The sequence below is a fragment of the Hordeum vulgare genome, chromosome 3H, assembly GCF_904849725.1.
Source record: "Hordeum vulgare subsp. vulgare chromosome 3H, MorexV3_pseudomolecules_assembly, whole genome shotgun sequence".
NCBI classification, from domain to species: Eukaryota; Viridiplantae; Streptophyta; class Magnoliopsida; order Poales; family Poaceae; genus Hordeum; species Hordeum vulgare.
Genome location: NC_058520.1, coordinates 565,898,563 through 565,912,142, shown reverse-complemented (window position 1 = coordinate 565,912,142; position 13,580 = coordinate 565,898,563). Strand labels below are relative to the sequence as shown.

The 13,580-nt window shown below is 48.9% G+C and overlaps 1 pseudogene; it reads left to right on the top strand.

The window, feature by feature from the left end:
- Positions 1–451: 451 nt before the first annotated feature.
- Positions 452–13,580, top strand: part of LOC123442047 — a 29,515-nt pseudogene continuing 16,386 nt past the window's right edge.

Sequence of the window (13,580 nt, the reverse complement as noted above, 5' to 3'; positions counted from 1 at the left end):
TCAGCCTTGACTTCCATTACGCTAAGACAGGTGGTCGGTTGTGTCACGGGCTAGTCTTGGCAACCGTCGTCGCTACCATGACGACATCCGCCTCGACTCGCGTTACGCTAAGACAGGGGGGGGGGCAGTGGTGTCACGGGCTCGTCTCGCCGTCCGTCGTCGCTACCGCGACGACGTCTGCCTCGACTCGCGTTATGCTAAGACAGGGGGCAGAGGTGTCACGTGCTCGTCTCAGCGTCCATCGTCGCTACCATGATGACATCCAGCTCGACTCGCGTTACGCTAAGACAAAGGGCAGTGGTGTCACGGGCTCGTATCGGCGTCCGTCGTCACTACCGACTCGCGTTACCTAAGAAAGTGGAGAAGTGGTGTCATGGGATCGTCTCGGCGTCCATCGTCGCTACTGCGAAGACGTCCGCCTCGACTTCCATTACGCTAAGACAAGGGGGCGATGGTGTCATGGGCTAGTCTCGACGTCCGTCTTCGCTACCGCGATGACATCCGCCTCGACTCGCGTAACGCTAAGACAGGGGGCACTGATGTCACGGGCTCGTCTCGCGGTCCGTCATCGCTACAGCAACGACATCCGTCTCGACTGACGTTACGCTAAGACAGGGGGGCAGTGGTGTCACGTGCTCGCCTCAGTGTCCGACGTCGCTACCGCGACGACGTACGCATCGACTCGCATTACGGTAAGATAGGGGGCCAGTGGTGTCACGGGCTCATCTCGGCGTCCGTCGTCGCTATCACGACGACGTCTGCCTCGACTCCCATTACGGTAAGACAGGGGGGCAGTGGTGTCACGGGCTCGTCTCGGCGTCCGTCGTCGCTACCGCGATGAAGTCCGACTCGACTCGTGTTACGCTATGACAGGGGGGCACTCGTGTTACGGTCTCGTCTCGGCGTCCGTTGTAGCTACCGCTACGACATCCGCCTCGACTCACGTTACGCTAAGACAGGGGGGAAGTGGTGTCACATGCTCGTCTCGGCGTCCGTCATCGCTACCGCGACGACGTCCGCCTCGACTCGTGTTACGCTAAGACAGGGGGCAGTGTTGTCACGGGTTCGTCTGGGCGTCCGTCATCGCTACTGCAATGATGTCTGCCTCGACTCGCGTTACGCTAAGACAAGGGGCAGTGTTGTCACGAGCTCGTCTGGGCGTCCGTCCTCGCTACCGCGACGACGTCTGCCTTGACTCGCACTACCTAAGATAGGGTGCAGTGTTGTCACAAGCTCGTCACGGGGTCATCACGGCGTCCGTCGTTGCTACCGCGACGACGTCTGCCTCGACTCACGTTACGGTAAGACAGGGGGCAGTAGTGTCACGGGCTCGTCTCGGCGTCCGTCGTTGCTACGGCGACGAAGTATGCCTTGACTCGTGTTACGCTAAGACAGGGGGGCAGTGGTGTCACATGTTTGTCTCGGCGGCCGTCGTCTCTACCGCGACGACGCCCGCCTCGACTCGCGTTACGCTAAGACATGTGGGCAGTGGTGTCACGGGCTCGTCTCGGCGTCCGTCGATGCTACATCGGCGACGTCCACCTCGACTCGCGTTATGCTAATACAGGAGGGAAGTGGTGCCACGGTCTTGTCTCGACGTCCTGCGTCGCTACCGCGACAACGTCCGCCTCGACTCGCATTACGCTAAGACAGGGGGCAGTGGTGTAACGGGCTCGGCTCGACGTCCGTCGTCGCTACCGCGACGACATCTGCCTCGATCGACTCGCATTATGCTAAGATAGGGGGGAAGGGGTGTCACGGGCTCGTCTCGTTGTCCGTCGTCCCTACCGCGACGATGTCTGCCTCGACTCGCGTTATGCTAAGACAGGGGCAGTGTGTCACGAGCTCTTCTCGTTGTCTGTCGTCGCTACCACGACGACGTCCGCCTCGTCTCGCGTTACGCTAAGCAAGGGGGCACTGGTGTCACGGGCTCGTCTCAGTGTCCGTCGTCGCTACTGCATCGACGTCCGCCTCGAATCGCGTTATGCTAAGACACGGGGGCAGTGGTGTCAAGGGCTTGTCTCGGCGTCCGTCGTTGCTACCGCGACGACGTATGCCTCGACTCGCGTTACACTAAGACACGGGGGTAGTGGTGTCACGGGCTCGCCTCGGCGTCCGTCGTCGCTACCGCGACGACGTCCGCCTCGACTCGTGTTATGCTAAGACACGGGGCAGTGGTGTCACATGCTCGTCTCGGTGTCCGTCGTTGCTACCGCGACGACGTCCACCTCGACTCGCATCACGCTAAGATAGGGGGGTAGTGGTGTCTGTTGGACATATGCCCTAGAGGCAATAATAAAATGGTTATTATCATATTTCCTTGTGCATGATAATCGTCTATTGTTCATGCTATAATTGTATTAACAGGAAACAGTAATACATGTGTGAATAAACAGATCACAATGTGTCCCTAGCAAGCCTCTACTTGGCTAGCTCGTTAGTCAATAGATGATCATGGTTTCCTGATCATGGGCATTGGATGTCATTGATAACGGGATCACATCATTGGAAGAATGATGTGATGGACCAGACCCAATCCTAAGCATAGTACTAGATCTTATTGTTCGTATGCTAAAGATTTTCTAATGTCAAGTGTCTTTTCCTTCGACTGTGAGATTGTGCAACTCCCGGATACCGTAGGAGTGCTTTGGGTGTATCAAACGTCACAACGTAACTGGGTGACTATAAAGGTGCACTACGGATACCTCTGAAAGTAACTGTTGTGTTGGTATGAATCGAGATCGGGATTTGTCACTCCGTGTGACGGAGAGGTATCTCTGGGCCCACTCGGTAGAACATCATCATGAGCTCAATGTGACTAAGGAGTTAGTCACACGATGAAGTGCTACGGAACGAGTAAAGAGACTTACCGGTAACAATATTGAACAAGGTATAGGTATACCGATGATCGAATCTCGGGCAAGTTCTATACCGACAGACAAAGGGAATTGTATACGGGATTGATTGAATCTTTGACATCATGGTTCATCCGATGAGATCATCGTGGAGCAAGTGGGAGCCACCATGGGTATCGACACCCCGCTGATGGTTATTGGCCGGAGAGGTGTCTCGGTCATGTGTGCCTGTCTCCCGAACCCGTAGGGTCTACACACTTAAGGTTCGATGACACTAGGGTTATAGGGAATTGTTATACAAGGTTATCGAAAGTTGTTCGGAGTCCCGGATGAGATCCCGGACGTCACGAGGAGCTCCGGAATGGTCCGGAGGTAAAGATTGATATATAGGACGGATGGTTTTGGACACCGGAAGTGTTTCGGGCGTCGCCGGTAACATACCGGGACCACCGGGACCACCGGAAGTGGCCCCGGGGGTCCATCGGAAGGGGGCCACGACCCCGGGAGGCTAGATGGGCCAAGTGCGGGAGGGAACCAGCCCCTAGGTGGGCTGGTGCACCCCCACACTCAGCCCATGGCGCAAGAAGAAGGGAGAGGGGAGGGGAAACCCTAGCGTAGGTGGGCCTAAGGCCCACCAAAAGGGTGCGCCACCCCTCCTCCCCTCCTGGCCGCCGCACCTCCCCCCATCTAGGGGTGATGCCCCTCCCAGGTGAGGGAAACCCTCAAGGGGGCGGAAGCCCCTCCCTCCCCTATATATAGTGGGCACTTTGGGCTGTTGGGGACACCAATATTCCTCTCCCTCGGCGCAGCCCTGCTCTTCTTTCTCCTCCTGTGTGCCGGTGCTTGGCGAAGCCCTGCCGGGAGACCTCGTCTCTCCATCGACACCACGCCGTCGTGCTGTCGGAGATCTTCCCCAACCTCTCCCTCCTCCTTGCTGGATCAAGGTGCGGGAGACGTCACCGGGCTGCACGTGTGTTGAACGCGGAGGTGCCGTGGTTCGGCACTAGATCGGAATCACACCGCGATCTGAATCGCCGGGAGTACGACTCCATCAACCGCGTTCTAGCAACGCTTCCGCTTAGCGATCTTCAAAGGTATGAAGATGCACTCACCCCTCTCTCGTTGCTGGTCTCTCCATAGGAAGATGTGAATATGCGTAGGAATTTTTTTGAATTTATGCTACGTTACCCAACAGTGGCATCCGAGCCAGGTTTTCTATGCGTAGATTCTATGCACGAGTAGAACACAAAAGGTTGTGGGCGATGATTTGTCAATTGCTTGCCGCTACTAGTCTTATTCTTTTCCGGCAGTATTGTGGGATGAAGCGGCCCGGACCGACATTACACGTACGCTTACGTGAGACTGGTTCCACCGACAGACATGCACACCGTGCATAAAGGTAGCTAGCGGGTGTCTGTCTCTTCTACTCTAGTCGGATTGGATTTGATGAAAAGGGTCCTTATTAAGGGTAAATAGCCTTGGCATATCATCGTTGTGGCTGTCACGTAGGTAAGAAAGCGTTCTTGCTAGAAACCCAAATCAGCCACGTAAACCTTGCAACAACAATTAGAGGACGTCTAACTTGTTTTTGCAGGGTTTGACATGTGATGTGATATGGCCAAAGTTGTGATGTTGCATGTATGATGTATGAGATGATCATGTTATTGTAATAGGTTTCATGACTTGCATGTCGATGAGTATGACAACCGGCACGAGCCATAGGAGTTGTCTTAATTTATTGTATGAGATGCAACGCCATGTGCTTGCTACTTTTACTTCATTGCTAACGGTTAGCTATAGTAGTAGTGATAGTAGTAGTTGGCGTGACGACTTCACGGAGACACGATGATGGAGATCATGGTGTCACGCTGGTGACAATGATGATCATGCGATGCCTGAAGATGGAGATCGAAAGAGCAAAGATGATAATGGCCATATCATGTCACTATATGATTGCATTGTGATGTTTATCATGTTTTTCATCTTATTGCTTAGAAAGACGGTAGCATAATAAGATGATCCCTCTTAAAATTTCGAGAACGTATTCCCTTAAGTGTGCACCGTTGCGAAGGATCGTTGTCTCGAAGCACCACGTGATGATCGGGTGTGATAGATTCTAACGTTCGCATAAAACGGGTGTAAGCCAGATTTACACACGCGAAACACCTAGGTTGACTCGACGAGCTTAGCATGTACAGACATGACCTCGAATACAAGAGACCGAAAGGTCGAACATGAGTCGTATGGTTGAATACGATCAGCATGAAGTTGCTCACCATGGTGACTAGTCCGTCTCACGTGATGATCGGACACGGGTTAGTCAACATGGATCATGTATCAGTTAGATGACTAGAGGGATGTTGATTTAAGTGGGAGTTCATACTTAATTTTATTAGATGAACTTAATTATCATGAACTTAGTCTAAAAGTTGTCTTTATAAATATTGTAGATGGCCAACGTCAACCTCAATTTCAACGCATTCCTAGAGAAAAACAAGCTGAAAGATGATGGTAGCAACTATGCGGACTGGGTTCGCAACTTGAAGCTCATCCTTGAAGCAGCTAAAAAGGCTTATGTCCTTGATGCGCCGCTAGGTGACCCTCCCGCTCCTGCAGCAGCCCAGGACATTCTGAACGTCTCGCAAACGTGGAGTGATGACTACTCTCTGGTTAGGTGTGGCATGTTATACAGTTTGGAAACGGGGCTCCAAAGGTGTTTTGAGCAACACGGTGCATATGAGATGTTCCAAGAGCTGAAGCTAGTTTTTCAAGCACATGCCCGTGTCGAGAGATATGAAGTCTCCGACAAGTTCTTTAGCTCTAAGATGGAGGAGAACAGTTCTGTCAGTGAGCACATACTCAAAATGTCTGGGTTACACGGTCGTCTGACTTCACTTGGAGTCGAACTTCCGGATGATGCTATAATTGACATAATCCTCCAATCTCTCCCACCAAACTACAAAGGTTTTGTGCTGAACTACAACATGCAAGGGATGGAGAAGACCATTCCCGAGTTGTACTCGATGCTCAAGTCTGCAAAAGTAGAAATCAAGAAAGAGCATCAAGTGTTGATGGTCAACAAAACCACTAGTTTCAAGAAGGGCAAGGGTAAGAAGAACTTCAAGAAAGACGGCAAAGTCGTTGCCGCGCCCGGTAAGCCAGATGGTGGGAAGAAGAAAAAGAATGGACCCAAGCCTGAGACTGAGTGCTTCTATTGCAAGGGAAAGGGTCACTGGAAGCGGAACTGCCCCAAATACTTAGCGGACAAGAAGGCCGACAACGTTAAAGGTATATGTGATATACATGTTATTGATGTGTACCTTACCAGCGCTCGTAGTAGCTCCTGGGTATTTCATACCGGTGTTGTTGCTCACATTTTCAACTCAAAGCATGAACTGCGGAATAAGCGGAGACTGGCAAACGACGAGGTGACGATGCGCGTCGGGAATGGCTTCAAGGTCGATGTGATCGCCGTCGGCACGCTACCTCTACATCTACCGTCGGGATTAGTTTTAAAACTTAATAATTGTTATTTAGTAGCAGCTTTGCGCATGAATATTGTATCAGGGTCTTGCTTAATGCGAGACGGCTACTCATTTAAGTCAGAGAATAATGGTTGTTCTATTTATATGTGTGATATGTTTTATGGTCATGCTCCGCTGGTGAATGGTTTATTCTTGATGAATCTCGATCATCATGTTACACATATTCATAGTGTGAGTACCAAAAGATGTAAAGTTGATAATGATAGTCCCACATACTTGTGGCACTGCCGCCTTGGTCATATCGGTGTTAAGCGCATGAAGAAGCTCCATACTGATGGACTATTAGAGTCTCTTGACTTTGAATCATTTGACACATGCGAACCGTGCCTCATGGGCAAGATGACTAAGACTCCATTCTCAGGAATAATGGAGAGAGCAACCGACTTATTGGAAATAATACATACTGATGTGTGTGGTCCAATGAACATTGAAGATCGCGGTGGCTATTGTTATGTTCTCACTCTCACCGATGATTTGAGTAGGTATGGGTATATCTACTTGATGAAGCACAAATCTGAGAAGTTTGAAAAGTTCAAGGAATTTCAGAGTGAGGTTGAGAATCAACGTGACAAAAAAAAATTAAATGTCTACGATCCGATCGTGGAGGAGAATATTTGAGTCACGAGTTTGGCACACACCTAAGGAAGTGTGGAATCGTTTCACAACTGACGCCGCCTGGCACACCGCAGTGCAACGGAGTGTCTGAACGTCGTAATCGCACTTTATTAGATATGGTACGATCTATGATGTCTCTCACCGACTTACCGCTATCATTTTGGGGATACGCATTAGAAACTGCAGCATTCACTTTAAATAGGGCACCGTCTAAATCCGTTGAGACGACACCGTATGAACTGTGGTTTGGCAAGAAACCTAAGTTGTCGTTTCTTAAAGTTTGGGGCTGCGATGCTTATGTGAAGAAACTTCAACCAGAAAAGCTCGAACCCAAAGCGGAGAAATGCGTATTCATAGGATACCCTAAGGAAACTATTGGGTATACCTTCTATCTTAGATCTGAAGGTAAAACCTTTGTTGCCAAGAACGGATCCTTTCTAGAGAAAGAGTTTCTCTCGAAAGAAGTAAGTGGGAGGAAAGTAGAACTTGATGAGGTAATTACACCCCCTCTCGAACAGGAAAGTAGCGCAGCGCGGGAAATTGTTCATGTGGCGCGTGCACCAACTGAAGAGGAAGTTAATGATAATGATCATGAAGCTTCAAATCAAGTTACTACTGAACCGCGAAGGTCCACAAGGGCACGCTCTGCACCAGAGTGGTACAGCAACCCTGTGATGGAAATCATGTTGTTAGACAACGGTGAACCTTCGAACTATGAAGAAGCGATGGCGGGCGCAGATTCCAACAAATGGCTTGAAGCTATGAAATCCGAGATAGGATCCATGTATGAGAACAAAGTATGGACTTTGGTGGACTTGCCCGATGACCGACGAGCCATAGAAAATAAATGGATCTTCAAGAAGAAGACTGATGCAAACGGTAATGTAACCGTTTATAAAGCTCGACTTGTCGCAAAGGGTTTTCGACAAATTCAAGGAATTGACTACGAAGAGACTTTCTCTCCCGTAGCGAAGCTAAAATCAGTCCGAATCATGTTAGCAATTGCCGCCTTTTATGATTATGAAATTTGGCAAATGGACGTCAAAACATCGTTCCTTAACGGGAACCTTAAGGAAGAGTTGTATATGATGCAACCAGAAGGTTTTGTCGACCCTAAGGGTGCTAACAAAGTGTGCAAGCTCCAGCGCTCCATCTATGGGCTGGTGCAAGCATCTAGGAGTTGGAACATTCGCTTTAATGAGGTGATTAAAGCGTTTGGGTTCATACAGGTTTATGGAGAAGCCTGTCTGTACAAGAAAGTGAGTGGGAGCTCTATAGCTTTCCTCATACTGTATGTGGATGACATATTATGGAGAAGCTGCATACATATTAGGCATCAAGATCTATAGAGATAGATCGAGATGCCTCATAGGTCTTTCGCAAAGTACATACCTTGACAAGATATTGAAGAAGTTCAATATGGAAAACTCAAAGAAAGGGTTCCTGCCAGCTTTGCAAGGTATGAGATTGAGTAAGACTCAGTTGCCGACCACGGCAGCGGATAGAGAGAAGATGAGTTCTGTCCCCAATGCTTCAGCCGTAGGCTCTCTTATGTATGACATGCTGTGTACCAGACCTGATATAAACCTTGCCATAAGTTTGGTAGGGAGGTACCAAAGTGATCCCGGTATGGAACACTGGACAGCGGTGAAGAATATCTTTAAGTACCTGAAGAGGACTAAGGAAATGTTTCTCGTTTATGGAGGTGACGAAGAGCTCGTCGTTAAGGGTTACGTTGATGCTAGCTTCGATACAGATCCGGATGACTCTAAGTCATAGACCGGATACGTATATGTTTTAAATGGTGGGGCAGTGAGCTGGTGCAGCACCAAGTAAGAAGTCGTGGCAGCATCTACATGTGAAGCGGAGTACATAGCTGCTTCAGAAGCAGCTCATGAAGGAATTTGGATGAAGGAGCTCATCACCGACCTTGGAGTGGTTCCAAGCGCGTCGGGTCCAATGACACTCTTCTGTGATGACACTGGGGCCATTGCCATAGCCAAGGAGCCCAGGTTTCACCGGAAGACGAAGCACATCAAACGCCGCTACAACTCCGTCCAGGACCATGTCTAGAGTGGAGTAATAGAGATTTGTAAAGTACATACGGATCTGAATGTTGCAGACATGTTGACTAAACCTCTCCCACGAGCAAAACATGATCAACACCATAATGCTATGGGTGTTCGATACATCACAATGTAACTAGATTATTGACTCTAGTGCAAGTGGGATACTGTTGGAAATATGCCCTAGAGCCAATAATAAAATGGTTATTATCATATTTCCTTGTTCATGATAATCGTCTATTGTTCATGCTATAATTTTATTAACAGGAAATAGTAATACATGTGTGAATAAATAGATCACAATGTGTCCCTAGCAAGCCTCTAGTTGGCTAGCTCGTTAGTCAATAGATGATCATGGTTTCCTGATCATGGGCATTGGATGTCATTGATAACGGGATCACATCATTGGAAGAATGATGTGATGGACCAGACCCAATCGTAAGCATAGCACTAGATCGTATTGTTTGTATGCTAAAGCTTTTCCAATGTCAAGTGTCCTTTCCTTCGACCGTGAGATTGTGCAACTCCCGGATACCGTAGGAGTGCTTTGGGTGTATCAAACGTCACAACGTAACTGGGTGACTATAGGTGCATTACTGGTACCTCTGAAAGTATCTGTTGGGTTGGTACGAATCGAGATCGGGATTTGTCACTCCGTGTGACGGAGAGGTATCTCTGGGCCCACTCGGTAGAACATCATCATGAGCTTAATGTGACTAAGGAGTTAGTCACATGATGACGTGCTATGGAACGAGTAAAGAGACTTACCGGTAACGAGATTGAACAAGGTATAGGTATACCGACGATCGAATCTCGGGCAAGTTCTATACCGACAGACAAAGGGAATTGCATACGGGATTGATTGAATCTTTGACATCGTGGTTCATCCGATGAGATCATCATGGAGCAAGTGGGAGCCACCATGGGTATCCACACCCCGCTGATGGTTATTGGCCGGAGAGGTGTCTCGGTCATGTCTGCCTGTCTCCCGAACCCGTAGGGTCTACACACTTAAGGTTCGATGATGCTAGGGTTATAGGGAATTGTTATACGAGGTTATCGAAACTTGTTCGGAGTCCCGGATGAGATCCCGGACGTCACGAGGAGCTCCGGAATGGTCCGGAGGTAAAGAGTGATATATAGGACGGATGGTTTTGGACACCGGAAGTGTTTTGGGCGTCGCCGGTAACGTACGGGGACCACTGGGACCACCGGAAGTGGCCCCGGGGGTCCACCGGAAGGGGGCCACGACCCCGGGAGGCTAGATGGGCCAAGTGTGGGAGGGAACCAGCCCCTAGGTGGGCTGGTGTGCCCCCATACTCAACCCATGGCGCAAGAAGAGGGGAGAAGCGGGAAACCCTAGCGCAGGTGGGCCTAATGTTGGAAATATGCCCTAGAGGCAATAATAAATTAGTTATTATTATATTTCTTAGTTCATGATAATCGTTTATTATCCATGCTATAATTGTATTGATTGGAAACACAATACTTGTGTGGATACATAGACAAAACACTGTCCCTAGTAAGCCTCTAGTTGACTAGCTCGTTGATCAAAGATGGTCAAGGTTTCCTGGCCATAGGCAAGTGTTGTCACTTGATAACAGGATCACATCATTAGGAGAATCATGTGATGGACTAGACCCAAACTAATAGACGTAGCATGTTGATCGTGTCATTTTGTTGCTACTGTTTTCTGCGTGTCAAGTATTTGTTCCTATGACCATGAGATCATATAACTCACGGACACCGGAGGAATGCTTTGTGTGTATCAAACGTCGCAACGTAACTGGGTGACTATAAAGATGCTCTACAGGTATCTCTGAAGGTGTTCGTTGAGTTAGTATGGATCGAGACTGGGATTTGTCACTCCGTGTGAGGGAGAGGTATCTCGGGGCCCACTCGGTAATACAACATCACACACAAGCCTTGCAAGCAATGTGACTTAGTGTAAGTTGCGGGATCTTGTATTACGGAACGAGTAAAGAGACTTGCCGGTAAACGAGATTGAAATAGGTATGCGGATACTAACGATCGAATCTCGGGCAAGTAACATACCGAAGGACAAAGGGAATGACATACGGGATTATATGAATCCCTGGCACTGAGGTTCAAACGATAAGATCTTCGTAGAATATGTAGGATCCAATATGGGCATCCAGGTCCCGCTATTGGATATTGACCGAGGAGTCTCTCGGGTCATGTCTACATAGTTCTCGAACCCGCAGGGTCTGCACACTTAAGGTTCGACGTTGTTTTATGCGTATTTGAGTTATATGGTTGGTTACCGAATGTTGTTCGGAGTCCCGGATGAGATCACAGATGTCACGAGGGTTTCCGGAATGGTCCGGAAACGAATATTGATATATAGGATGACCTCATTTGGTTACCGGAAGGTTTTCGTGCATTACCGGAAAAGTTTCGGGCTCATCGGTAGTGTACCGGGAGTGCCGGGAGGGGTGCCGGGGACCATCGGGAGGGGTGTCACGCCCCAAGGGGTCTCATGGGCTATGTGAAGAGATAAACCAGCCCCTAGTGGGCTGGAATAAGTTCCCACTAAGGCCCATAAGGTTTGAGAAGGAAAAAACACAAGGTGGAAAGAGTTTCCAAGTGGGAAGGTGGAATCCTACTCCAAGTAGGATTGGAGTAGGACTCCTCCACCTCCAATTTCGGCCAAACCTTTAGGTTTTGAGGCTGCCTCCTCCCCTCCCTCCCACCTATATATACGGAGGTTTTAGGGCTGATTTGAGACGACTTTTCCACGGCAGCCCGACCACATACCTCCACGGTTTTTCCTCTAGATCGCGTTTCTGTGGAGCTCGGGCGGAGCCCTGCTGAGACAAGGTCATCATCAACCTCCGGAGCGCCGTCACGCTGCCGGAGAACTCTTCTACCTCTCCGTCTCTCTTGCTGGATCAAGAAGGCCGAGATCATCGTCGAGCTGTACGTGTGCTGAACGCGGAGGTGCCGTCCGTTCGGTACTAGATCGTGGGACTGATCACGGGATTGTTCGCGAGGCGGATCGAGGGACGTGAGGACGTTCCACTACATCAACCGCGTTCACTAACGCTTCTGCTGTACGATCTTCAAGGGTACGTAGATCACTCATCCCCTCTCGTAGATGGACATCACCATGATAGGTCTTCGTGCGCGTAGGAAATTTTTTGTTTCCCATGCGACGTTCCCCAACAGTGGTATCAGAGCTAGGTTCATGCGTAGATGTCTTCTCGAGTAGAACACAAAAGTTTTTGTGGGCGGTGATGTGCGTTTTGCTGCCCTCCTTAGTCTTGTCTTGATTCCGCGGTATTGTTGGATCGAAGCGGCTCGGACCGACATTACTCGTACGCTTACGAGAGACTGGTTTCATCGCTACGAGTAACTCCGTTGCTCAAAGATGACTGGCGGGTGTCAGTTTCTCCAACTTTAGTTGAATCGGAATTGACCGAGGAGGTCCTTGGATGAGGTTAAATAGCAATTCATATATCTCCGTTGTGGTGTTTGCGTAAGTAAGATGCGATCCTACTAGATACCCATGGTCACCACGTAAAACATGCAACAACAAAATTAGAGGACGTCTAACTTGTTTTTGCAGGGTATGCTTGTGATGTGATATGGCCAACGATGTGATGTGATATATTGGATGTATGAGATGATCATGTTGTAATAGTTAATATCGACTTGCACGTCGATGGTACGACAACCGGCAAGAGCCATAGGGTTGTCTTTATAACTAACGTTTGTGCTTGCAGATGCGTTTACTATTTTGCTAGGACGTAGCTTTAGTAGTAATAGCATGAGTAGCACGACAACCCCGATGGCGACACGTTGATGGAGATCATGATGATGGAGATCATGGTGTGACGCCGGTGACAAGTAGATCGCGCCGGTGCTTTGGTGATGAAGATCAAGAAGCACGTAATGATGGCCATATCATGTCACTTATGAATTGCATGTGATGTTAATCCTTTTATGCACCTTATTTTGCTTAGAACGACGGTAGCATTATGAGGTGATCTCTCACTAAAATTTCAAGACGAAATTGTGTTCTCCCCGACTGTGCACCGTTGCGACAGTTCGTCGTTTCGAGACACCACGTGATGATCGGGTGTGATAGACTCAACGTTCACATACAACGGGTGCAAAACAGTTGCACACGCGGAACACTCGGGTTAAGCTTGACGAGCCTAGCATGTGCAGACATGGCCTCGGAACACATGAGACCGAAAGGTCGAGCATGAATCGTATAGTTGATATGATTAGCATAGAGATGCTTACCACTGAAACTATTCTCGACTCACGTGATGATCGGACTTGAGATAGTGGATTTGGATCATGTACCACTCAAATGACTAGAGAGATGTACTTTTTGAGTGGGAGTTCTTAAGTAATATGATTAATTGAACTAATTGTCATGAACATAGTCTAATGGTCTTTGCGAATTACGATGTAGCTTGCGATATAGCTCTGCTGTTTTAATATGTTCCTAGAGAAAATTTAGTTGA